Source organism: Ceratotherium simum, chromosome 18, assembly GCF_057802395.1.
Source record: "Ceratotherium simum simum isolate JZ-2026a chromosome 18, ASM5780239v1, whole genome shotgun sequence".
Classification (NCBI taxonomy): Eukaryota; Metazoa; Chordata; class Mammalia; order Perissodactyla; family Rhinocerotidae; genus Ceratotherium; species Ceratotherium simum.
Window position 1 is genome coordinate 28,639,864 of NC_141917.1, and position 25,955 is coordinate 28,665,818.

The 25,955-nt window shown below is 42.0% G+C and overlaps 1 protein-coding gene across 3 annotated transcripts in view; it reads right to left on the reverse strand.

Annotated features, from left to right (window-relative positions):
* The window catches only part of PRLR (prolactin receptor), a 156,157-nt gene that overhangs the window by 27,674 nt on the left and 102,528 nt on the right, over nucleotides 1-25,955 (reverse strand). For 2 of the 3 annotated variants that reach the window (XM_014781582.2, XM_087443177.1), the window contains exon 2: nucleotides 7,156-7,215. The gene's annotated coding sequence lies outside the window, so the exon portion shown is untranslated. Of the gene's footprint in view, nucleotides 1-7,155; nucleotides 7,216-18,405; nucleotides 20,166-25,955 lie in introns of those variants that run through there. The other variant, XM_087443178.1, reaches the window with a different exon arrangement.

Here is a 25,955-nt window from a genome sequence, read left to right on the forward strand (position 1 = left end):
CCTGTGTTAACAATGTGTGTGGCTGAGCATGTGCCTCATCTTTCGGGAATAAAGAGTGATTTCAGCACTTCTTGATGTTCCATAATCTGCTCACTTGTTTTTAGAAATTCTCCCCACTTCTCTGAATTCTATTACTGTGTCCATCTTAGGGTCATTTAAAATACCTAGGGGAGACTAGCCATTATTTGCCATTAAGCTTCTGACAAGTGGGTGAAAGGCAATTTCATGGAAATACTCCTTTTTCAGAGCCAGAGAGATGGGTGGGGAAGGGAAGTTCAGTAAGTTCAGTGGGGTCCTCTCTGAGAAGCTGGCACTTGTTTTACTCTGGCCCCTTACTTCTGTTCATCCTTGGTATGCAAAGCAAGAGGAACCAGAAGTTCAAAGGGTGGTAAAAATGGGAAGAGAGTAGAGAAACAGGAGGATCCTGAAGTTGAAAGAGTGGTGGGCAAAGGGGGCAGCCAGTGGGCTCAAGCATGAAAGCCCCACCTCCTTGCCTATTTCTCAGAAGTCAGAGTCTCTGCCATGTCTTGAAACCAGTCCCAAAGTCCTCTCTCTTCCCCAACTTTGCTCTATCTTGTACAAGCACATCCTGCCTCTACATGATTTAACCCCCCTTTCTTACTCATGTACACGATGTTCTTTCAAACTTGCTTCTTCATTCAAAACATCTGGGCTACACATCCAGCAAGATTATTATTTGTCTCTCTTACATTCACTCTTTTTTCTTTGTTCTCCTTTACTTAGCTTCCCTCAGAAGCCCTCTCTTAGAAGAAAAGCCATCTGTCCAATCAAAGATGTAATAGCTAGGGTCTTAGGCTAGGTTGAGGGTGTGAAACAATAAATACTCCCAGTGCAGACTCACTGAGTGCGAATGGAGAGGAAGAAGGGAAAGTAAGATACAGCCCTTTTTAATGCATTTTCAGAAAAAGTCAGGATCGACCTCGTTAAGTGGCTGGAACACTCATCCATCCATCAATCCATCTATTCATCCATCCATTCATCTTTCACCAAATATCCACTGAGCATCTATGATGCACCAGGCATGGGCAGGGCCCTGAGAATATAGCGTTGTGCTGAAACAATCCTCTTAGTACTTAGTCTGGTAAAGAATAGAGAAACCAGTAAAACACGTATAAACGACACAGTGTAAAGAAGGAGGTCTGCAGGTTCTCTGAGAGCCAAGAGTGAGCAGATTTGACTTGATCAACAAGGTAGGGGCTTCCCGAAGGAGGCCGCCTCAGGCATGAGGAGTAGAAAGCCCCTCTTCTTTCTCTATGCACAGCCATTTTGTATAACTGAATATTGCAGACACTGCTGGTTGCCTCTCCAACAACCATTTTCCCCTTTGCTTTTGCTCACGGAGCCCAGTTTTGTCGGCTTTCAACTGTCCAGTCCCAGGGGATGAGTAGTCAGTCTAAGGTAACGGGAGTAATCTCATTTCCTGTCTGTTGGTGATTGGTTTAGGAGTGGTTATCCTACCCAGTTCTGGCCATCAAGACTTAGCAGAAGTCTTCTGAGGTCTGTTGGGCAAGATTTTCCTCCCTGTTAAAAAGAGAGAGGGGGTGGGGGCCAGCCCAGTGTCGTAGCAGCTAAGTTTGTGTGCTCTGCTTAGGCAACCCGAGGTTCGCCAGTTCGGATCCTGGGTGCAGACCTACTGCTCAAGCCATGCTGAGGCGGCCTCCCACATAGAGCAACTAGAAGGATGTACAACTATGACATACAACTATCTGCTGGGGTTTTGGGGAGAAAAACGGTAAAAAGGAAGAAGATTGGCAACAGATGTTAGCTCAGGGCCAATCTTCCTCAAAAAATAAATAAATAAGTAAAGAGAAGATTTAAAAAAAAAAAAAAGGGGAGATGAGGGGGCCATCCTGGTGGTGTAGTGGTTAAGTTCGCTGGCTCCGCTTCGGCGGCAGTCCCGGGTTTGCAGGTTCGGATCCCAGGTGCAGACCTATGCAGTGCTTATCAAGCCATGCTGTGGCAGGTGTCCCACATATAAAGTAGAGGAAGATGGGCACAGATGTTAGCTCAGGGCCAATCTTCCTCAGCAAAAAGAGGAGGATTTGCAGCAGATGTTAGCTCAGGGCTAAATCTTCCTCACACACACACAAAAGAGACAGATGGGGGAGAAACCTCCCCCAGATGGAAAGAGTCTGTGTCCATGGTGATATTGTGAACTGCCAAATCAAACCCGGAACTGGTTTCCTCAGGACTTCTTCCATGAGTATTACATGCCTACTGTTTAATCCACGTTTAATCAGCCATCTGGCCTTGGGGGTATGTCACCAAAGTTTGGCATGGACAGCTCAGTGGTATAATTGATGAAATGGGTATGTTTTCAGCTCTAGTGGCTCAGAGGTAGAGAAAAGTGGACTTTGATTGAGAAGTATCAGGATGTTGCTGTAAAAGGAAAGAACAAAGTAGTATGTTGCTAGGGGTGTTGCTTTATTGGGCACATTTAAAGTAATCATTTCATTCTTGTCTCTATCCTCACTGTTGCTTTATCTATTTGATTATCCTTTTGATTTTTTCTTTCCAGTTCTCTGGACAATGGCTGATTTGGTATTAGAGCTCACTAGATGTGGAAGTCCAATAATTACTCTGCATATCTGTTTACATATGTGCATGCTATGTCAAAGGAAAACATGGAATCTGATCTGATATTTAGTCGTGTATGTAAATGGTTCCCATATAGTGAGAGGTTCTTTCAAGTTTGAGAATAAGTCATAAATGTTTGAACACAAACGATTGAAAGTCCTATAAATGAACTAATCTGATCCAGTGTTCTGGATCCTTTTCTAGTAAGTGAAAGCCACTGGCATGTTCCAGGGTCTCCCACTGTAGACTCAGAGTTTGGGGAGCCAGGAAAGCAGTATCTTCCTGTGTCTTGTGCACAGGAAAACAGATTCAGCAGGTCTGTTGCACAGGCTGCCACGGGCACCATTTCCTCTTTGCCGTTTTCTAGATGTTGGCATTTGTCTAGGAGAGGTCTTCTGGGAAAAGTCACATCGGTATCCTTGTTCTAGCCATGAGTCCACTTCGCCCCCTCTCTTGGCAGCTCACATGGGTCATTTGGTAATGAAGAGTCCAGAAGACTGCTGGGGGCTTCATAGTTGGCTTGGGGTTGGATGTGAACTGAAGTTGCAGCATGATCCGAGGGGAGGTCACACCCTTTGGGGCTGACATACTTAGGTATCTGGAGAGGTACAAAGTAACCCTCATTCCCCGAGAGAGGTGAAGTGAGCTACAGATAGGAGGGTGGTTTCTACAGCTGGTTCTACCATTTACTAGTCAAATTTACTTTGTCAGTTCTTTTCTCTTTCTCGGCATGAATTTCTTTGAATAGAAAGTGTCCAGAGGGTCACATATGCCCTGCTTTCCTCAGCCAATTATCGTGAGGATGAAATGAATTAATATTGTGAAAATGCTTCATGTGACTGCAAGTGCTATGCAGTGTGAACACTGTCATCAGTAAGGGGGGACAATTGCTCCTCAGACCCCCTATATCCCTCAGATTCTCTGAATGAGGTCTAATTCCAGATGGAGAAGGTGCTCCTTTCCCCTGAATGTCTTTTGATTTGGGAACTCCCAGCTCTAAGTGGACTCTTGGATACCGATGGGCTGCCTTATACTATCAGGATGCTTCACAAGCAGCCCGCAGATCCCAGGGGCCATACAATAGAGGAAATGGGGCCCAAAGCCAACCCCAGTTGCTCTTTTACTTGCAAGTGTCAACATAAAGAGCTTTGTGGTGGGGTGGATGCGTGTTTGCTCAGGGCCGGGCCCTTGGCAAAGCATATAAAGTTTGCCTTTGGTCTCCCTTTACTTTCCCTTTGGAATTTGGTTCCTTCTCCTACTCTTCTCCATCCCTCCCTACAGAGCTGGTGATTTTAGGCTCCCTCTGTTTTCCAGAACTCCCCATTGACGGTACCAGCCTGAGTCTAGAGAAGTGCCGTCCAACAGAACTTCCTATGATGATGGAAATGTTCTGTATCTGCTCTGTCCAATATGGTAGCCACTAGCCACATGTGGCTATGAACGTTTGAAATGTGGTCAGTGTGACTGAGAAACTGAAATTTTAATATTGTTTAATTTCAATGAATTTATATTAAAATCGTCACATGTTGCCAGTGGCTAGTGTATTGGACAGAGCAGGTCTGGAGCTCAAGACCTCGATCATTTCAGTCTCTCCACTGCAATCATAATTAACCTGTCCTGTGTCACAATTCCAAAGCCCTCTTCTTAGAGAAGTGCCAACAAGATAATCTGATAACAAATTCCTATCTATAAATTAAGGTCTTATCCCTCTTAGACAAGTGCATAGGTTTTGAGCAAAACCATACTTTAGTCAAAGCAGAGGCTCAAATGATAGGAATTTGGACTCTGGCAGGCAAGCAGGGTGGGTGAAAAGATTATGGGCATAGAGTTTTAGACTCACTTCAAAGCACATTCTATGTGGGCACATCCTCCCCAGTTCCCTGAGTTTTTTCTAAGTTCCTCCCAGCCTCCTGGAATCTGGGGGGAACTAAGGTCAGAGCTGGGCACATGGGACCCTGGGAAAGGGCTGGCGGTGGAGGGTTGGAGTGAGCTGAGCTGAAAGGGTGCCAAGCTCTTGCAAAAGAAGCTGGCATGCCAGTCAGAGTGGCATTCTGTTCCACCCTGGGGAGGAGGTGCCAGGGAGAGATGGTTAAGAAGTGATCATTACCATTGGGACAGGATTGAAGAGTTAACAGTTAAGTCAAAGAGACCAGAAACCAAATTGAAGGCCACAACATGGACGGTGGCACTTTTGGCGGAGTCTCAAACATGAATTGCAATTCTACTCTTATGTCTAATCTCCTCTAATTTTAGGGAGATTTTCTTTCTTCTGAATTCTTTTATGAACATTGCTTTCTGGATGTTCTTCTCACTCTGAAACCGACCTGAGTTTCTGTTTCTCTTGGACGACCACATAACCGCTCTCAAGTTCTTGCCTGTGTTTTCACAGATACCCACTGGCATCAGAAGCAGCCTTTCAAATAAGACACTAGATTGGGTAAAGGGTAGAGGATAATGGGGATGGGGTGGTGGAAGCAGGGAAAGGAGATCAACTGAGGAAATAAGAGGCACGCTTGAGCAGGAAGAGCATATACCAACCCTAGTGCTTCCGGATTTACTCTTGGGGCCTCGGTTCGCCAACTGGTACCATAGGTAAATCTGCTACCACCACCTCACCTGCTCTACACTCTTTGAGGAATGGAAAAAGGGATTTCCAGTTAAGCCACTGCCCAGAACACACTCCTATTTGTTTAAAAAACATCAAATTGTATGAAATAAATTGGAGACTAAGTCTCACATCTTTCATGTGATAATGTGGTCTAGAAATAAGTACACATATAAATAAAAAATGGCAGCCAAATCCCCCTGGTACTTTGCAGCACAGTTCAGAGTATGCTTTCTGGATCTCTTCAACTCCTTGAAGGGAAGGGCTACTCACAGTATTCAGCCTTACCCCGTTCTCCCTGGTTTGCCTTCCATTCAAACAAATCTTATGAGGCTTTTGGTGTCAAGGGGCAGAAACCCAGAAAGGAGAAAGAAACTCAGAGAAGCCAGTCGTCTGGCTGGGTTGATTCACCAGTTGCAATGTTACGAAATACTCTTGGGCAGGGCTGTTATGCCACAGGGTCCTCTTGTGCCAAAGAATTGTGGTGACTGATGGTACCCATTCTGCAAGTCCTTGCTACTGTTTACTTTGCACACCATAAATTTCAGTCCATTTGCATGAAAAAAAAGTTCTCACTGGGCTGAGGTAACTTAGAGTGGTGGTCCTTCATGGGGGTGATTTGCCCCCCACCCTGGGGACATTTGGCAATGTCTGGAAACATTATTTTATTATCACTACTAGGGGGAAATTTTTTCCTCTCTGGAACCTTAGGCAATGTCTGAAGACACTGTTACAAGTGGGGGGGTGGGTGGTGGTGTCCTACTGGCATTTAGTGGGTAGAGACCAGGGATGCTGCTAAGACCCCAGGGATTGCACAGATCAGCCTCCACGATAAAGAATTATCTGGCCCAAAATGTCAACAGTGCTAAAGATGAGAACCTCTGGCCCACAGGGAAAGCTCAGGCTTGGTTCTTGACACTGAAGTGGCATATGGCCCTCAGAGGGCTATCGTTTTTCAATGTTGGAAGACTAGTAAATACCCTGGGGTGGCCTCAGAACATCTTAGGATAATTTTGGCTGGAATTTTCTTCTACCAATGACCTAGTCAGTTTCATATCTTCATGAGTCCTTAACTTCCTCTGAAAGAGAGAGAGTGCATCCTCAGGGTTACACATGTCCAGTTGGTCTTGAAGGATCTAGATCCCATTTTATTGTAGTATATACAGAGGCTTGGTTTCTCCACCTGTAAAACGGAGCCATAATTCTTCATATGACCTATTTGTCAGCTGGGCCTGGCATCCTAGGGTGATGGACTAGGGGCATGGTATTCGAGTTGGCATGAAGGGAGAAAATGTGAGTTCAGTACTTCTATCTAACTCCAACTCCAAAAATGGCAATAGGATATTGTAGGTGGGGAGAGACTACCAACAGCTTGTGAGACCCAATCCAGAAGATTGTGCCTGGGGCTCAGCGGGTGAGGGGGCCATGAAGTAATTTTTCTTGCTGATGGTAGATGGGGAAGATCCAGAGCCCATCATATATGAGTCTTTCCATAAGCTCTGTTACTGGGCTGAGAGGGAGGAAATACGCAGCAGTGACAATATTAGGGGGCTACAGGGGGCACAGAAAGCTATGGCAAGAATTTATGCAAAGCTGCTTGGAAAAATAAAAGCAAACACATTTCTTTTTCTGATTTTAAAAGTAACACAGTCATTGTTGAAAATCTCTCAAGTATAGAAAAGAGTAAGGAGAAAATAAAAATACCCCATGATCGCACTACTAGAAGATATCGGCTATTAACAGTTTTGAGAAAAACAAAGAAGGGTTTTCTGAGCTGGGGAAATGGAAAAGGTCTTTGAGCACAGCAGAACGAGACAATGCAGACATTGACTGGTTTGGAATTATTCTGTCTGTGAGCCAGAGAGGTGAGTCCTTGCCCTTTGCCTGGATGAAATGGACAGTAGGACAGATGGGCAGTGTGACAGAGGGACACGTGGTCAAGTTCCCCTTACCTTCAGGGTTCACGTGGAAAGCATCCTAGTGTTCCCTCCATGAATAGAAGAGTTCTTTAGCTGAAAGAGGAAATGACTCATTTTAGCCCAAAGATAACAAAACAGGAGATGCCATTTCTGATTCACATGGCAGCATGAGCATGGCTGACATCCCTGCACTTCAGGCACAGGCATAAGACAGCTCTGGTTTTGTAGAATTAGTTTTCTAACAACTTTATTATGAAGTAATTTCAAATTTGTAGAAACATTGCAAAAAATAGTGAAAAAAAATACCGTATACCCTTCACCCGGATACCCTAATTGTTAATATTTTATTACATTTGATTTATCATTCTCTTTCTTTTTTGTATACACAAATTATTTTTTCTGAATCATTTGAGAGTAAGTGGCAGTCATGATGCCTCTTCACCGTTAAATATTTCAGTGGGTTTTCTTAAGAACAAGCGCATCCTTTTACATTATCGTGTAATGATTAAAATCAGAAAATTAACATTGAGACAGTGCTATTATGTAATGTACAGATCTTACTCAAATATTGCCAGTCATACTAATTGGGATTAGATTTCATGAAATTTGGTGCTGGAGACTTCGAATAAAGTTTATTGACAAATCCTGTCATAGCCATGGCTGAATTGGGAAATTGGCCACTCCAACTTCAAGCTCGAGTTTGCTTCTATCTCCTGGATTCATATGAACACTGGCAGAAGAAGAATGCTCTTTGAAGTGTGAATAACTTTTGGTGAGGATGAAGTTGTTTACTGGGCTGTTGGGTACGGGTTCACATCAGTTGGGCCGTGCCCATCAAGAATCATGGTTCCCATCTTGCTCCTTCCAATACACCCGGCACTAGGTTTTGTACAAGACACTTTAAATTCTGGGGACTGGGTCTTGGGTCTGTGAGATATGTGGTGACAATTGCTAATAGTATGGATCTGAATTAAAACAAAAATGATTTCAGAATACAAAATTGGCTCGTATATGTCTGTAGTTACTTTTTAAAATTTGCTTTAATGTGTGGACAGCAATTCCTAATTGAGTGCCCAATTTGGTCTTGCACATTCCGTGCAAAAACAGTCTAGAGTAGCAGACCAAACAATACTTTCAAGTAATTTCTATGTCTTCAAAATCCAGAATTCTAAGGATTGTCCCTGGTGTGCTGAATATTCTCCGTGCTGACTCAACTGATGGAGGAGGAAGTGATAAGCAGAAAGTTGTGGATAAGCTCCCAGTGGCTTCATGCCATTGAGACTTTCTCTCACACACCTCACTTTCTCAGCATTACTGCTACTGGCATAACGAATGGAGAGCTCAGACATCTTGGCAATAAAAGCCTATGATGTGATGAGGGCCATTTGAGCATAACACGGCCAGCCCAAGGCATTCGGTAATGAGGTGCCTAGTGAATCTAGGGCTTGTAACACAAACGTCTAGGGCAGCTTTCTCAGAAGTCACCAACTTTTCTCCATAGAGTGCAGTGATGCTGAATTTTCATTTTTTAAAACTCTAAACATTCTAGAATGCATTTTAGATTCTGAGAATCATTTTAGGACTGAAAGCCCTCTCTTTGATAATGTCCTAGCTCTGTTTAGAACAACCCCAGTTCTGCTGTGTTACCTCTCATGTAAGATCCAGATTCTTTTTATGCTCTTGCGGGGAAACCCTCAGGGGTCAGGAGAGGCTAGGGAAGGGTGCGAAGGGAGTGGTGCACAGGAGCAGGGCTGCATGGGAGATGGGAAGTCTGGAACAATGAGCAGCAGTAGTGAGGGCTCTGGGGCAGGAGGAAATAAAGGAGATCATGGTCCTTTCTCTCATTTCTGCAGCACAACAAACATTTATTGAGTGCCAGGCCTTGGGTCCACTTCATTCATTCATCTGTTTATTCATTCAGGCATTTAGAAACTGCCTGGCACATCCCATTTAGCCCTTGTCATTCTCTGCCCCAACTCCCACACCTCCTCTTGGTCCTGCTTTGTCTCCTGTGGGGCTGACTCCTGTGGCTCTCCTGCCCTCCAGCTTCAGGTTGGGTTCCACTCATGGCAGCCAGAGGATGGGAGAGGAGCACATCAGTGTATCTATTTCCTGCTGGCTTTGTTCTAGCAGTGGTTGTGTCTCCACTGCCACAGCTTTAGTGGGGCAGCCCCTCTTCCATGGCTCCAGCTATCACTGGGCCCCAGCAAAATCCCTCCCTCCCCATTCCCCTTTGTGTAGAGAGGGGAGTGAAGTATTCCTTTGTTAGTTCTCTTAACCCTGCCCACAGGTATGTAAATTGTCTCTTCATTACATTCTCTTAAAAATCCTAGCTCAGTTTGTCATCTTTGTCCTGTCTGACCCTGACTAATACAGCCCTGGAATATATGCTGAATTGTTTTCTGATTGCTCTAGACAGGCTGGAAAGATATAAAGTTTTATATATAGTTTCCAACACTAGGCTACACCAATGCAGGATGGGAAGGCATAACTTAATAGAAGCTGCTGGGGAAAAAAATATCAGAGATTTAGTCCTTTATACACTCCAGTATTGTGTGTCAGTCAAAGACCGACCTGATCTCTGGCCACATAATTGGAAGTATGGTGTCCAGAACAGGGAGGTCATAGTGCTACTTCATTCTGACTCCATTAGTTCCCACTTAGAGTTCTAGGCTCAGTTCTGGGTTTCCCACTTTAAAGGGAGACAGGTTGGTTGTCTTTAAGTATTTGAAAGTCTGTCATATAGATCAGAATGCAAAAAACTTTTTCTTCAAAGGCCAAATATTTCCAGCTATGTGGGCCACTACTCTGCTAGTGTGCAAAAGCAGCCACAGACAATATATAAATGAACAGGCTTGGCCGTGTTCCAATAAAGTTTTATTTACAAAATCAAATGTTGGGCTGAATTTGGCCTGCATGCCTTAAACTTTGCTGACCTCTGATATAAAGGGAAAAAATGGATTTATCCCGTGTGTGTCCAGAAGGCAGAAATTGGATTAATGTGTAAAAACCACAGGGAGGTAGATTTGTGCTAGTTTTAAGAAAAGTCTTTCTAAAGGTGATTACTATTCCCCAAAAGAATGAGTTGCTTCATGAGGTAATGGGTTTCTTGTCATTGTAAGAGTTCAAAGGAGATGCCAAATGTCGTAGAATAATATTCTGCAAAGCAGGAAGAGTAAATCAGACAATTGGTGGGAGGTAATGATGCCTCATATTTATGTATACTCAGCATAATACTGCATACATAGAAAGTCTTCTAGATTTTATGTCACTAGAGGGAAGGGACTGTGTCATAACTATCTTTGCATCCTGCCTATGTCTGAAAGCCTAGCATAGTGCTTTAAACATGGTGGGTGTGACTAATACATATTTTGTCAACTTAACTCTTTAAGTAAAATCTTGCTGACAGATTAATTAAACTAATTTGTCTTTAGTACAGTCATCACTACTATTCATATTAAATTAGTTCAATTACCTCTAATAAGCTTCAACATTTGAGGATTTTCACTGAAATGAATAGACATAATAGTCAACATTTATCAAGTTCTGAAAATATTCCAGCTACTGTGCTAAGAACTTTACATGCATTATCTTACTTAATTCTCCCCCAAAGCTATGAGGTAGGTACAATTATCACCCCCATTTTATTGATGAAGAAATTGAAATTCAGAGAAATCTCATAGCTGGGAAGTGGCGTCACCAAAACTTGAATTGGAATCTTTTTGATGCCAAAGGCTGTGGTCCAACCACAGCTCTATCCTGCTTCTCATTCATTCATTCATTCCTTCGATATTCAACAAACACTGATTGATTGCCTGCTATTGGCCAAGCACTATGTTGGGTGCTGAGGATAGAGCTGTGAATATAAACAGATCTAGTCCGTGCTCTGAGGGAATTTACATTTAGGGTGGGATATAGTGGGGGTAGATATGCCACTGACAACTGAGAAGATATTAAGTGGTAATCCATCACAAAACACAGAGATTAAAAAGATAACAAATATTTGTTGTCCACACTAGAACTTGGGGTATAATCCTAATTGATGGGTTTACCCAAGCTCTTTCTTGTGCACTAACATTAGCCCAAGTTTATTCTTCAGTCTTAACCAACTGTCAGAGATTCAGAAAGAAGCTTCAAACATTCTGGCAACTGATACAGATCACCATGGCAATTTATAGATACGTGTGTGAAGCCCTTGAAGGGAAAATAACCCAATAAAGCACTCAGGAATCACTTTTCATGGGCAGTTGGAATCTGAGCTCATCAAACTGGCAGACTAGAGGCAGCAGATAGAAAGGGGTAGAAAGAGCCAGTTCAGTTAACACAATAATAAAGAAGAAAAAATAACTTTTGGCAACATTCCATTTTTCCCTTTCCTGAAACGTAGAAATATGAAGAGCCTAAATTCTATCGCCCAGCTCCAAATATCAAAAAATCAATATTTATAACAAATGCTACAATATAGAGAGTTTCTGGCCCCCTACAAGGCAGAAGCAAACCCACCAACTTGGGTCAGGAGAATGGGCCTTGTTTAGAAGGAGTAGAGCTACTGGGGTGCCTGGGAGTGAAGGGAACCAAAGGGAAATTCCAAAACCTTGATTGAGATTGAGATTGAGAGAGGGAACAAGAGCCTTAAGTGTCAAATAGGGTAAAGACAAATAAATTGTCGCGTCCAATAGGCAAGTGTGGACTGGGAAGGGGAGACAGAGCCCAAAGGTCAGCGGTTGAGTAAACACAAGAGGAGGAAGTGAACGATTCCAGGACTTTGTTTGTGCCCTTTCGGGTGCCAACTACAAGGGGTGGGTGCGGGTGGCCTAGTTAAAGGCACAGGATAGGAACTGACAAATAGTAGTAATACTGTTGCAATTCCAGAATTCCTTTTGTTAGCAGATTGCAAAGTGATTTTCAGATTAGTGAGTCCTTGCAGCATCAGCTTGGTCTTATCAGAAAAATGGCTAGAAAACAGAGATAATTAGTTCACATTTATTGACTGCCAGATACTATTTCTAAGCACTTTAATGCATTGTCTCATTTAATCTTCACAAATACATTTTGAGAACCAAGCTCCTTAATAGAGAGCTAATTAAAGGATGATTAAAAACATAAGTGAGGGGCGGGCCCCGTGGCTTAGCGGTTAAGTGCACGCGCTCCGCTGCTGGCCGCCCGGGTTCGGATCCCGGGCGCGCACTGACGACACCGCTCCTCCGGCCATGCTGAGGCCGCGTCCCACATGCAGCAACTAAAAGGATGTGCAGCTATGACATACAACTATCTACTGGGGCTTTGGGGAAAAAAAATAAATAAATAAATAAAATCTTTAAAAAAAAAAAAAAAACATAAGTGACATCTGGAAGGAACCTATAAAACATCATCATTGAAAACAAGTACTAGTCATTCATGCATTCTTTTACTCAACATATTTCTTCAGCCAATAGTTATTGAGCATCTAATATGTGTTGGGTACTCCTTAGGGTCTGTGCATGGATGATTTTATTGATTTTGTTGTTCAACAGAGAGGCAGCAGAGGAAGAAATGGATTGTGCATTGGAAAATCTGGGTTCCATTTCTAGCTCTGCCTCTAAGTGGTCCTGTGTCCCTTGGACATGTCACTTTTCTTCTCTGTTTAATGTCCTGTAGGACATAAAACAAGGAGCTGGGACTACATGAGGCTTGAGGTCTTCTAGAATTTAATGTTAAAGTATTCAGTAGCTTTATAGTACATTGCAATTTATAAAGAATATTCACTTATATTCTATCATTATACTTTCCCACTCCCATCAGATAAATAATAATATTTATCATAAAGCTTTAGAGAAAGTTGTCAGGGCTTGAACCAAGTTCCTCTTCTCTTTCCATGGAATCCTCTGCCTTCCATGTATGAGTTCACGCTTAATTTCCAGAAGAATTATAAGAGAGCTGAGTGCAGATGTCAGAGAAAAAGGAAGAGATACAGGAGATATAGAAGAGTAGGAAGGAAGATGTGCCAATTCTCAGGGGTTTTGTATGTTATCTCTGAAACCACTCAGGGCTGCTATGATCACTCAGAAAATGTATCCAAAGGTATAAGAAGAGAAATCCTCTAACTGATGGAAATTATATGGAGGCAGATTTGGAGTCAATAAAAGGGTGGTGAAGTGCATTGCTGGACATTCCATTTGCCCATTACTGCGCAGAACTACAACAAATGGGTGATGTAATAAGGCATAAGGCCTGGACTCAAGTAGAAGAATAACTTTTTAATTATTAATATGCACCAAGGATGAAATGGACCATTCTGGTAGGAGACAAGCTCCTCATCACTGTGGATGGTTAAGCAGAGAGCAAATGAAACCCTAGAGGGATCAGCAAATTGGATCAGGCTGGAAGACCAGAAAGGGGACGTTCAACTCTAAAATGTCATGATTTTCAGAGACTGGAGGCTTAAAATTTAAGCTGTAGTCTATAACCCCTTCTCCAAAGTTTAGATATTCCTGCAACCATCTGTTGGGAAAATTCAAGGACCTTTTCCAGCTACTGATATTCAGGCCAAAATCCTCAATTCATTTCTTTCCAAGTTCCTTATGAGGATCCTCAGCAGAATACTCAACCTGACCTCCTGGCCTTGGCATTTCTGACCTGTCATTCTTGACAAATGTCCAGGATGGGAACTTCTCTGGAGGCCAGAGTCAAAGCCAAAGTTAGACCAACACATTGAAACTCTAGTTCTACTAGTCTATAGATTAACAGGGCTACACTTGCACTTGACAACTGCTTTTATTTTCTAAGGTCTTTTCCACCTGCTAGCTTTATGAGAAGCATATAGGTCAATCAGTATTCTCTGAGGGTAATAATTTTAATAAGAGAAGGCATACGGAAGTACTTTGTAACAGAGAAACACTGTGAAAGGCTAGTTTTATTATTGTCGTAACCTGCTCAAGGTCACAGTACAGCAGAGCCATATCTAAAGCAGGTTATTTAAAATCTTGGGAATGAGTGTAAAATGGATAAATAGGACTACTGATAATTTTAAAAGAACCAAAGTCCAGGTCTTGTTGATTGACTAGCACAGAAGGATAGAGTTTAGAGCTGGATTTTACAAGCACGACAGCACCAAATCGGGATCACTTAAATGCAGAGTGATTGTTCCAGTCCAGGAAATAGCCATAGCATAAATGTGAGTCTGCACAAATTGGCCAGTGGTCATCTTGACCAGGGCCAACATGGGTTGGACATGGGCATGAAGTGGCTACCAGCAATGGACCTGAATGAAATGGCTTTCTGCTTATTTTAGCTCACAGACCACAAGTGTAAATCTACCTCCCCAGAGAAGCTTGTAGCATCTACAAGCTGGGGTTACACTCCTAATTAAAAGGATAATAAAAATAACCTCCAAGTGATGAAAAGATTGTCCAAAATTCTCAAGGAATTGGTTTAAAAAAATAATCCCCAATTGATTGCAATATTAAGAACATTCTTAAAATGTTACTTTGTCCTGATCTCGAAATCCCCATGAGGGGGTTTATGAAAAGATTCTTTATGCATTTAAAGCCACTAATACCATAAGTGGGGAAAGAACACACTCTTCTAATTAAAATAGCAGATTGTTATGATTGTGGCAACCTAAATCAAGAATACGTTTTTACCTAGAAATATAAGAGAACAAATATTTCCTGGTTTTAATAGCTAAGGTTTAGGATTATTTAGGATTAGTAGTCAAAATTGTTCCTATTTCACACTGTATAATCAGGCAGACTGTTTAGAGGGAAATGTTAGGAGGAAAACCTGTTTTAGTTTTCCTGTTACTTCAGCCAGTTGGGGACCATCTAATTGCTATTTGTCTCTGGACGTTGAACTGTTTTCTCCCTAACTCTCTGGGCAACACAGCTAGTGACCCTGGAGCAGTAGCAAATAACTAGCATGTGTCAACCCTGATACTTGTGTTTTTCAGTCTAGTTGCTTGTTTGACTATCAGATTTAGCATTTTTTAGGGGTGGCTGAATTTGGCAGAATGATAAACTGTGCTTCTGTTTACTCTTTTGTTCTCAAGACTAATTTAAAAGTGCTGTTGGTGGGTGAGTGGTGATGGCAATGGGAACATCTTAAACCATTAAGTTGAGAAATGGAATATCAACTAATCCCCTAGCTGATGGAAATGAGTCAATGTACCATCTTTAGCCCGAGAGTGCCATGTGCAGTTTCTTTTAGTCTCCACAAACTGAGGGGTCCAGCTCCCCAGAGCTGGGAGGACATAGCATCCAGGTGGATGATTTGCGTTACTCTGAGTTTCTTCAAGCCCTGTATTTGTTCCAACAGCTTCATTCCAGGCTCTTATTTCTGTTTTCTCGTCATGGATTTTGGTGACATAATATTCCAAAGTGACCCAACCCAATCATTCATTTTTATTAAAACAAATTTGTGTGTGTTGTTATGGCTATATCCCAGTATACAGCGTATTGGCTGGCCTGATTCATTGCATATGGTTGCCATGGTCCAATGGATGTGTGTATTTTGAACCAGACCAAGAGGGGTATAAATGTCACTTGTGCCACTTTCTAGCCATGTGACCTTGAGGAACACATAAAAGTTCCCCAAATCTCAGTTTCTTTATCTGTAAAGTGAGAATACCTTTAGCTACCTCTTTGGATTGTTGTGAGGATTAGTATCCAGTATGCATAGTATCCAGGAAATAGCAAGTAATTAATACATGCTAATGATATTAACATTTAACATTAATTGCACATTTGTTATGTACCAGGAATTATGGGAATCCTCAAAGCATCTCTAGGAAATAAGAACTATGAATATCTTCACTTTGATGATGAGAACAAGAACGAGAGAGGTTAAGTACTTGTTCAACATCCCACAGATAGGAAATGGCCATGCAAGGATTCCAGAGCCCTCAGTCTGGCCACTGCTCTCCACATAAGAAGAGTGGGCACCAAAGTTTTGCTGCCTTCAGTGAGAACTGCCTGAATATGGACCCCAGGGCAACATCTAAGACCTGTGGAACCCTCTTTGCTTCCTATCCCTCCTCTTTTCCATGCCTCCTCATTTGTACCTGAGCAGGAAGCAGGGAAAGACAGAAGCCGACACAACAAACAGGACAGTGCAGGCAGCAGACCCCTAGCAGACCAGCTATGGAGGTTGAGCTCAAACTCAGCTGTGAACTTGGCTTAACACAAAGGCAGGTGCCATATTCCATGTGCACGTCACTACAAAGATTTCATACATTCTAAAGTTATTTTATTAGAAGGGAAGAGTCAATACTCTTAAATACAGACCCACTCTACTAAGATAATTTAGGAACACAAATATAAATATTATGACCTTATTATGCTATTATCATTAGGTCATCCTGCCAACATCCATTCTCTACAAACTTACATAGGAATCATTTTTGCTACCAATACTAAATTCCCTTAAATCAAGCTATTAAGATCAATAACTGTTTTATTAACTCATACCTACAGGTAAAAAGGTGTTCAACTCAGATTACAGAGATCATGGCAATTTGCTCTTTTAATTAAAATGCTAGTGTGTTGTTTATCAACTGATGAGTGGATAAACAAAATATGGTATATCCTTACAATGGAATCTTGTTTGGCAATAAAGAGAATGAAGTACTGATGTATGTTACAACATAGACAAACCTCAAAAACATTATCTTAAGTGAATGAAGCTGGTCACAAAAGACTGTGTATTGTATGATTTCATTTACATGAATTGTCCAGAAAAGGCAAATCAGCAGAGACAGAAAGTAGATTGGTTGCCAGGGGCTGGGGGTGGGGAGAAAGGGGCCTGGGGAATGACTGCTAATGTGCACTAGGTTCCTTCTTGGGGTGATGAAATGTTTTAAAATTGGATTATGATGATGGTTGCAGCAACTCTAGAAATATACTAAAAGCCACTGAGTTATATACTTTAAACAGGTGAACTTTATGGTATGTAAATTATATCAAAATAAAGCCGTTTAAAAGAAATACTAGTGTGTTATTTCCTCTGCTTACTTGCAAAAATGAAAATAGATATTCTTTTGTGTTCAGCAGCCCTCAATATCAGCAATACTCTTTTTGAATACAGTATGAATATGAAAACATTTATCCCCCCTCTTCCCTGCCCCCACCCCCCAAGCGCCTTGATAATTAATCTTGTTGTCACTTTTAACCTGTCCATCAAGTAGTTGACTCCTGGGAAGTCCGAGTTCCAGAGATAATTGTTAATTCATTTATTAAGTACAACTCTCAGGCCAAACCAAATCTGATTCCATCTCTGGCCCCTTCCCTGTATTCTCTTTCTTTCCCTTCCAAAACTTTGCTGCTGGGAACCCACTGTCCCAAATCAGAGCTGACCCAGAACAGGGCCTCTGTGGCTCCAGATTGCAAAAGGAACCAGAATTGTTAATGGATACAAAGCATGACAGACAGAAACTGGTGGAAAAAAAAGAAAAGATGTTCGAATTCTCTCCTTTCTGGGTGATAGTGTGGAAACGTAGACAGCTTTTATTCAATAAGTTTGCACTACAACAGGTGTTAGACCAGAACTGGAATGCCAATTGCAAGAACTCTGAAAAATTATGATTGACATTTATGCATCAGAGAAAAAAGTTCTCTCCTTAGTATTCTTGATTTGCTCCACTTACTGTACAAGCGACTAAGTAAATGGCAAAATCATATCTTTTGACAGAAATCCCAATCCAGTTTCTAAATATTGAGAGAGTCTTGTTCTCCACTCAGCTTTCCTGTACTCCTACATGAGCTGCCAAGAGATGAGCCACCGTGGTCTTGTGCAACTCTGACAGAACACTTACTCTACATTCCGCGTCTCTGGTCCAACACGGGTAGGGAGGATTTACACAAAGGGCAAGGGATCAATCATGGTGAATGTGGAGTAGGCGCCCAACTGGTTGTAAGATAGGAGGAGGTCCTGAAATCTGGAAAGATTCCAGTATCTTGGCTAAATCCACTCTGTCTATCATTCAGAGATCATTACACCATATAATGTAATTTTACCCACTATTAATTTTTTTCCCCTTTGACACATATTTCCCCTTCCTTCTCTTTTCTTCCCCTTCCCTTCACCTTCCATCCTCTGCCAGTGACTCCTTTCCACTTTCCCTTTACCAACCCGAGAGGGCAGGTAAAGTGCCAAGCGGTGGGGTGAGAGGGGCTATGGGGCTTGGATTCTACAAACCTACTTTCACTGTTCCCCGACCTCCCAGAGGGCCTGATCCTCACCGCGTGCGAGAAAGAAGAGAGCTGTGGCACCAGGAAATCCACCTAGAATCCAAGAATCCCGGTGACTTACCCTGGGCATGCTGTAAGCCAGGCAAAGTTTGGATGCTTGCTTCAGAATGCAGAAGGCGAGGGCATAGAGCTTGCTAGATCTACCAAGGGTGCCTGGTAGGGTTTGTTCTTAGCTCCGAACATCCTCAGTGACCAGTCTGTGCAGCTCTGATGAGCACCAACTTGTTTGGTGATTATCCCTCCACAAGCTAACTCTTCAGTCAGATTAATATTTGCCTTGTGAGACATAAGGCCCTTCCTGCCCCTCTCCTCATTGCAAAAAAACAATAATTGGATAACTTGCTTGTGATGGTAGTTGGATTTGTTTGGTTTGGCTTGATTTGGTTTACAGCTCACCTGCAACATCAAAATGGCTAGATTCCAAGCAGCTGTGGTTTCTTGGCAAAGCAGAGAGGATGAGGCAGGCTGAGAAGGAAGAGTTGAGAGGGGTAAGAGCCAACAGAGCAAGGGCAGGCTGCAGGGGATGAGTCACGAATCCTGAGCAGCCCTTTCCACTGCAACAACCTTGAGTCTACTCTGCCATCACTGCGTTGGCAGCATCCGACCACTTGGATTCTCTGGAGCATGTCACACAGGATGGGACATGTGTTTCTGAAGGGGCTGGCACTGGCCGCAGAGCTTGGGCTGTTCTCTCAATCCTTCTTGTCAAAAATCACTTTCCAGACAGAAGTGGATTTTTAGCTCTAAAACTGTGTAAAGTCAGGAGCCTAGCCACAACAGAGGACACAAATGGAAACCTTCTCACAAGGTCAGATGGTTTGTATCTGAGTGGGCCGGTATGCTTATATAAACACCTTTTCTGTGACCAATTCATACTTCTTTTATGAACCAATTTAAAATTTGATAGCATTTTTAATCAGTGAAAATAGTTGGAATGTATAGGATTTGGTCAGCCTGACTAATCTGGACACAGCACACGTCCTAGTCTGGTGCAACATCCGTGCCTCTTCCAGTGGGAAAGTCGCTAATGTCCTGTAAGAAGCCACTGATGGTGCTCTAAGTTCAGCGCTATGAGGTCTTATTAAAGGAGGTTTTGTTTAAGGGAGCGCTCTAACCACTAGAAAGAGCTTTAAAAATGGTTAAGGAGTCTTGGATACTGGTTGATGTTGTTAGTGCTGTTGAGTTGGTTCCGACTCCTAGAGACCCTGTGTCCAGCAGAGTGGAACCCTGCCCGGGCTTTTTGCGCCATCCTCTCACCTTCGGTGCTGTATCAGACAATGCTCTGCTGCTATTCACAGGAGTTTCATGGCCAATTTTTTCGGAAGTGGGTGGCCAAGTCCTTCTTCCAAGTCTGTCTTAGTCTGGAAGCTCCGCTGAAACCTGTTCACCATGGGTGACCCTGCCGGCATTTGAAATACCAGTGGCATAGCTTTCAACATCACAGCAACATGCAGCTGCCACAGCGTGACAACTGACAGACAGGTGGTGTGGTTCCCTGACCAGGAAATAAACTTGGGCTGTGGTGGTGGGAGCGTCGAATCTTAACCACTAGACCACCAGGTCTGGCTACTGGATGGTATATTGGATTGAATACTGGACAGATGCAAAAATCCCACAGGACAAATGGTGCCAAAGGCATATTTATACTTTTGATACTCCCCAGCAGGAGTGGAAGGAGTATGGAAGAGAGGTAGTCATAGAACGTTACCCTTCACTCTTCATTCTGGCTTTGATGTTGCCATTATTATGTGTCCTCAGCAAAGTCACTGAAACCTCTCAGGGCTTCCATTTTCTTCAGGGGAAATTGCTTTCAGCATACCAACCTATCCATATAACACAGAGGAAGGAAAAGGTAAATTAATTCAAGCTCTACATCGCAGATCTTCAGGAAAAGCTTTGTGTGGCCTCTAAAGCATCTAGTCTCTTGGCTCTGTGTCTAGAACACTCAAGACAATCAACATCTGCATACTCCAGGTTCCTGACTCCTTTTCTAGAACATAGATTCTATATTCAGAAAGGTTGCCAGCCCAAAAGGCATCTTGTGAGATCTGGATATATTATTGGATATGTTATTTTATTTTATTATTTTTTAAAAAACAAATCCCAGACATCACGTTATTTTGCCACTACCTATTTCAGTATGTATATCTAGCAATTATGACCATATTCTTACACAAATATAGTGTTATTTTCATACCTAACAGAATTATTAATAATTCTTTGGTATCATCTAATGCATCTGGTTATATTTTTGCAATTCAAAATAGAAAACAAATTGGTGAATTAGTCTGTAAATTCTTGAGCTGGAAGGAACCTCAGATAACCAGCTTCTATTAATACCCTCAAGACAGAAAGCCACAGGTCCTGTTTTTAAATATCATAGAGTGTTAGTACACGATGAGGGACTTCGGCAATCACCCAGCTTAACTTCTTACTTGACAGATGGGGATGCTGAGGCCCTGAAAAGTCATAGTCACGTGGCAAGTTAGAGGCCAAGGTAGGATTGCGACCCATTCCTCTGATCCCCATTCTACAGCAGACTGTCTCTTGAGGAATGGAGATGCCACAGGCTTTCTTAGGAGTCAAATCTATTATTTAATTCCAAAGTTATTGTCTCTGGCTCACTAAAAATCCCAATTAACTGCACTTTAACTTATTTCCTTTGTGGAAATAGAGACCAACTACCCTAAAATTTCTTTCTACTAATCTGTCAAGCTTTCGAAGACCATTAAGTTGTGTGTTAGGCTTTTCCTATGACACTGGGCAGCCCTAAGTCCGATCCCTTCCTCATAGGGTTTGCTTTCTCTCCTTAAAGACTGTGCACCAGCAGATGAGGAGTGATGAGCTAGCAAAGGACACAGTCGCTAGGAGCACAGGAAAGGTCACAGTCGCTAGGAGCACAGGAAAGGTCACGCTCTCCTTTTTGCCTAGGGGTCATGAGAATATGCCATCACAATGGAATGCACTCAGAAACAGGCCCTATAGTCTCTTCAACTATGTTTATTAAAAAACAACAACAAAACTCTTCACATATGAAGATGGAAAAGAAACCAGGAAGCTGAGACAGAGTTGGAATTGGGTGAGCTCTTGAAATGTTCACTGAGATGGTGAGGTATTGCTTGAGGGGTTCTGACGGCTACTTTCTCCTTGGATTATCACACAAAGACCTGGCGCTGGGGAGACCTCATTGCTCTCCACTGACTCTGGACAACAAGATGGGAAATAAACTAGAAAATCCCCAGGGTCCATAGTTGGGTCTGAATAAATTAAAATACTGAGTTAGAAACTTCAAGATTAAACTAACAACCAAAAAATCAGTTGGTAAATCAATCATTTTGACTACAGGATGCCAAGATGCTAGCCCACCTGCTATTTTGACTGAAATAAGTAACAACCCAGATGGTTGCCTCCTGGCAGTAAATTACAGCACAATCACAATTAACTGAAAAAAAAAATCCTTTCTGTCACATTCCACTTTTTGGTGAAAGGTAAAGTGGCAAGATAGCAGGACAATATGGGGCTTTATTAAAACAACGTCTAAGGCAGTGGTTCCCCAAATCTGCTGCACATTGTAATCACCAGGAAACCTTAACAAATACTGATTCCTGGCTCCCCTGCCACCAAACACACTGATTTAACAGTGTGGGGTGCCGCTGCCTGAACATCAGGATTCTAATGTGCGATGAAATTTGAGAACCATTGTTCTAAGGTACTTCTTGGGGATGGTATAATGCATCCCAGTCACCTAAGCCATCTCTAAAAGATTGGGTCAAGGAATATTTTTTTCTCTTTGCATCTACTGACCCAAAGGAGAATAATCCATTTAAGTCTACGTGAATAAAAACATAATTTAATGTGATTTAGAGTTTTGTGTTATTTTTCCTTAGAGAGTTCTATATTGTTGCTTTTAAAATTAAGAATTAGGAAACAAATACTTCTCTACTATTCAGTCAGAAAAACAATATAATTGTCTCCTCATGAAATCAGCTAAGGAAAAAGCGAAGGGAAGGAGAGAGGGACAGAAAGAGATGGAACACATATAGAGGACGAGTGGCCCAAAGGACGAGGCAAATCTCTCAGAGCTGCTTTCTGTCCTGGCTCCCTGACTTCCTCAGCGCACACAGCATTTCCAGTTGTCTTGTCCTACAAGCCTCTTGATCCAGTTTTTATGTGAACTGGCTTCTAGTGAGGAAGGAGGACAATAAGGTAGCAAGAGGGAGATACACTGCCTCACCTTTGCTGATCCGTTTGATTCTATGGGTCCGTTTTTGCTTCTGCATCTGTGCTTATTCCGTCTGGATTAGTTGACCACTTGAGCCCCGACCCTTCTTCCCGGTCCCTGGATTACCGTTCCCACTTGACTCCACCAACCCTCCTCACTGACTTCGGAATCTCTGCTTGTCCTTGCTGCATCCTGCATTCTGTTTAAGATCGACTCCACGCCCTTCCTGCTTTTCCAGATGACCTTGTGGCTTCTCTACCTGGGAATCCAACCCCTGGATTATCTGGTCATCTTTGTCAGACATGGTGATCGTGGTGCCTGCCCCGATCAGTGCCCGTTCTGAGGTAGCCTGCCTTGGATGTCCATATCTTGTACTGGGTGACATTGCTCGCCACTGGCCTTTTTTGTCTCCCTGTGGATCTGACCAGGATCCCAGGGCAGCTATTGTATAGGATTGTCAGGGGCCCACGAAGGCATCCCATGTGAAAAGCTCTGCCCAAAGAGGGGAGAGCAGTGACAATCACATTCCTTATCTTGGGAATTTGAACTGGGAAATGTTAACAAGAAAAAGAAACCAGCAGTAAGAGCAGAAGCTGAGAAGTTAAGAAGTAGAAAGACGGCAATGTGGCCGTGATTCTAGGGTGAGCCGAAACCACTAGCAAACTCAAGAGGTGACTGAGCGGAACTCTGAGGTACAGAACCAATACCTAGAATTCAAATAGAAAAAACCTTTGAGAGTTTAATGAAATCCACGCACTGCCCTTTTCCCAAACCTTGCCATACACACACACACACGATATAAATTAAAAAATATATATATACACAATGACAATATTTTGCAAGCATTTTTGGGAGTTTATGGCCTCCTTGAGGCCCATCCATGGACCTCCTTAGGGTTCACAGAGGCCAGTCTAAAAGCGTGTCGAGTACGAGGTAAAGAAGTTAGTTGGTTGTGGGAAGAGAGGCAAGTAGATCAGGAGGAAGATCTCTAGAGCCGGGCTTCTCAACCTCAGCACTACTGACATTTTGGACTAGATAGTTTTTTGTTATGGGGCTGACCTGTGAATAGTAGGATGTTTAGCAACATGCCTGGACTCTACTCCCTAGATGCCAGTACTAACTCTCTAGTCATGACAGTAAAAAATTTCTCCAAGGGGCCGGCCCGGTGGCGCAAGTGGTTAAGTGCGCGCGCTCCGCTGCGGCGGCCCGGGGTTCGCTGGTTCGGATCCTGGGCGTGCACCGACGCACTGCTTGGCAAGCCATGCTGTGGCGGCGTCCCATATAAAGTGGAGGAAGATGGGCACAGATGTTAGCCCAGGGCCGTCTTCCTCAGCAAAAAAAGAGGAGGATTGGCGGATGTTAGCACAGGGCTGATCTCCTCACAAAAAAAAAAAAAAAAAAAATTTCTCCAAATAGTGCCAAATATCCTGGGAGGCAAAATTGCCCCTGGTTGAGAACTACTGCTCTGGAAGTTGACTGATTGATGGGGAAGGTGGCAGCAGGGTGAAGACCTATCAGCAGCAGGATTGGCAACAGATGTTAGCTCAGTGCTAATCTTCCTCACCAAAAAAAAAAAAAAAAGGTTAGGATGGTAAATTTTATGTTGTGTGTATTTTACCACAATTTAAAAAAGAGAAGATATCATGGTAATATAACATTCTTGTTGAGTAGATGGGCAGCCAAGATTTAGTGATTTGTTTGCTGTTTTGGTGAAGGAGGAGTGAAAGGAGGCTTGGAAATTTATGGAAAACAGGACACGCTTTAAAATGGATGTATATTTTGGTTTTGTTAGTTATTTGCAAGACATATGTCAATGAGATTCAAAAATTGTAGTTAAGAAAAACCATCCTGTGTAGGGAATCAAAAGGAAAAGTATCTATACACTTATTCTTATTTCCTATTTTCAAAGATTTAAACCTCATTCGGGTTAGGATATAATATGACACCAGTCAGGAACAATTGTATGGTTCAGAGTAAGCTCCCGGATCATCTTGAAATTCTTAAAAGTACGCTATTACTTTTGGAGATTATTTCAACACAGCTGAGAAGCTATCAATTGTTTTATTTGCTACCGTTATTTTATTTACTGCCAAGAAAAAGAAATCTTCTCATTAAATTACAATATGCCCCAAATTTAAAGCTGTATCCCAATTTCAAAGATAATAAAATACGTAAAAATAACAAAGTTCGTCTTAGAATTGAAGATGTATGTACAAAGAAGATAACCCATCATACTTTATTAATAAAGAAAGTTAACCAGGTAGGAACATAAAAATAAATTTCCCTAGAGGATCATAGATACAGGCACATGCCTCAAATGTTAAAAGGAGCCAAACCAAGAGTTTACAGAAGAAGTAATGAAAAAAAGTACCCATTATATTCTAACCTTTATTACTCCGTAGAATAATTTGCATTTGAGAGGTGTTTTAATGGAAATGATGATTCAAAGATAGGTCTTGCCAAAACCAGTTTGGAAATTGGATGTTACAAGTATATTTTTTTCTTGGTAGCCCACTAATTCTCCAAATAATTTTGGATATACTTGCATTGCATTTCAAGAAACACATGAAATGGAGAATAAACTAGAGAATTAGAGCAAATGAAAAAATGTAGTAGAAACTGAAACATCATCTAAAAATGAGTAAAACAGAGAAAATAAAAGCACTTGAAAAAATTTAACTGGTGAAAATTAAACTTTGAACATAAAACATATAACTTTTTTTTTTTTAAAGAATAAGGATTGATACATGAATTTTTGAGTTAATCTCAAATCTGTAAGAAAATTAAATTAAGTAAAATGTTCCATCCCAGCCTCTGAGCATTACGGTTACCCAAGATTTGAGTGAAAAGAAATAATACACTATTAGGCTTATTACAGGCTGGAAGAACTAGAAGCAACTCTTTAAGGAACTGATTTTATTTGATTCTTTAACAGGGTGGGGGTGGCTCCTTATTAGTTCTATTCAACCTAATAAATGAAGAGAAAGGTTTTCTGAACCTCTATTATGCCTGAAGCTTTTCATTTCAGCCAAGACATCTTTTTCTTTTTCTAAATCTGTAATAATCCTTTGAATAGTCGTAAGAGATTGAACAACCTTCAAAACCCATATCCATCTGCTGGTTTTACAATCAATTGCATTGTGGCATTTAGGATTATACAGTCACCTTTCCTAGGAGTCACTCATTCCTGAGGAAACAGAATAGGTAATAATTTGAACACTTTTTTGTCTGGTTATCTCATCCTTGGATTATAATAGGAATAATTCAACTCCTTTCAAGAAAAGTGAACACTTACTCTATATAAATGTCACTTTCCTGGGGAATGGAAGGAATATATGCAAAAGATAGTCCTGTCCTTGATGGACTTAGGCCTTATTATGTTGGGGGGG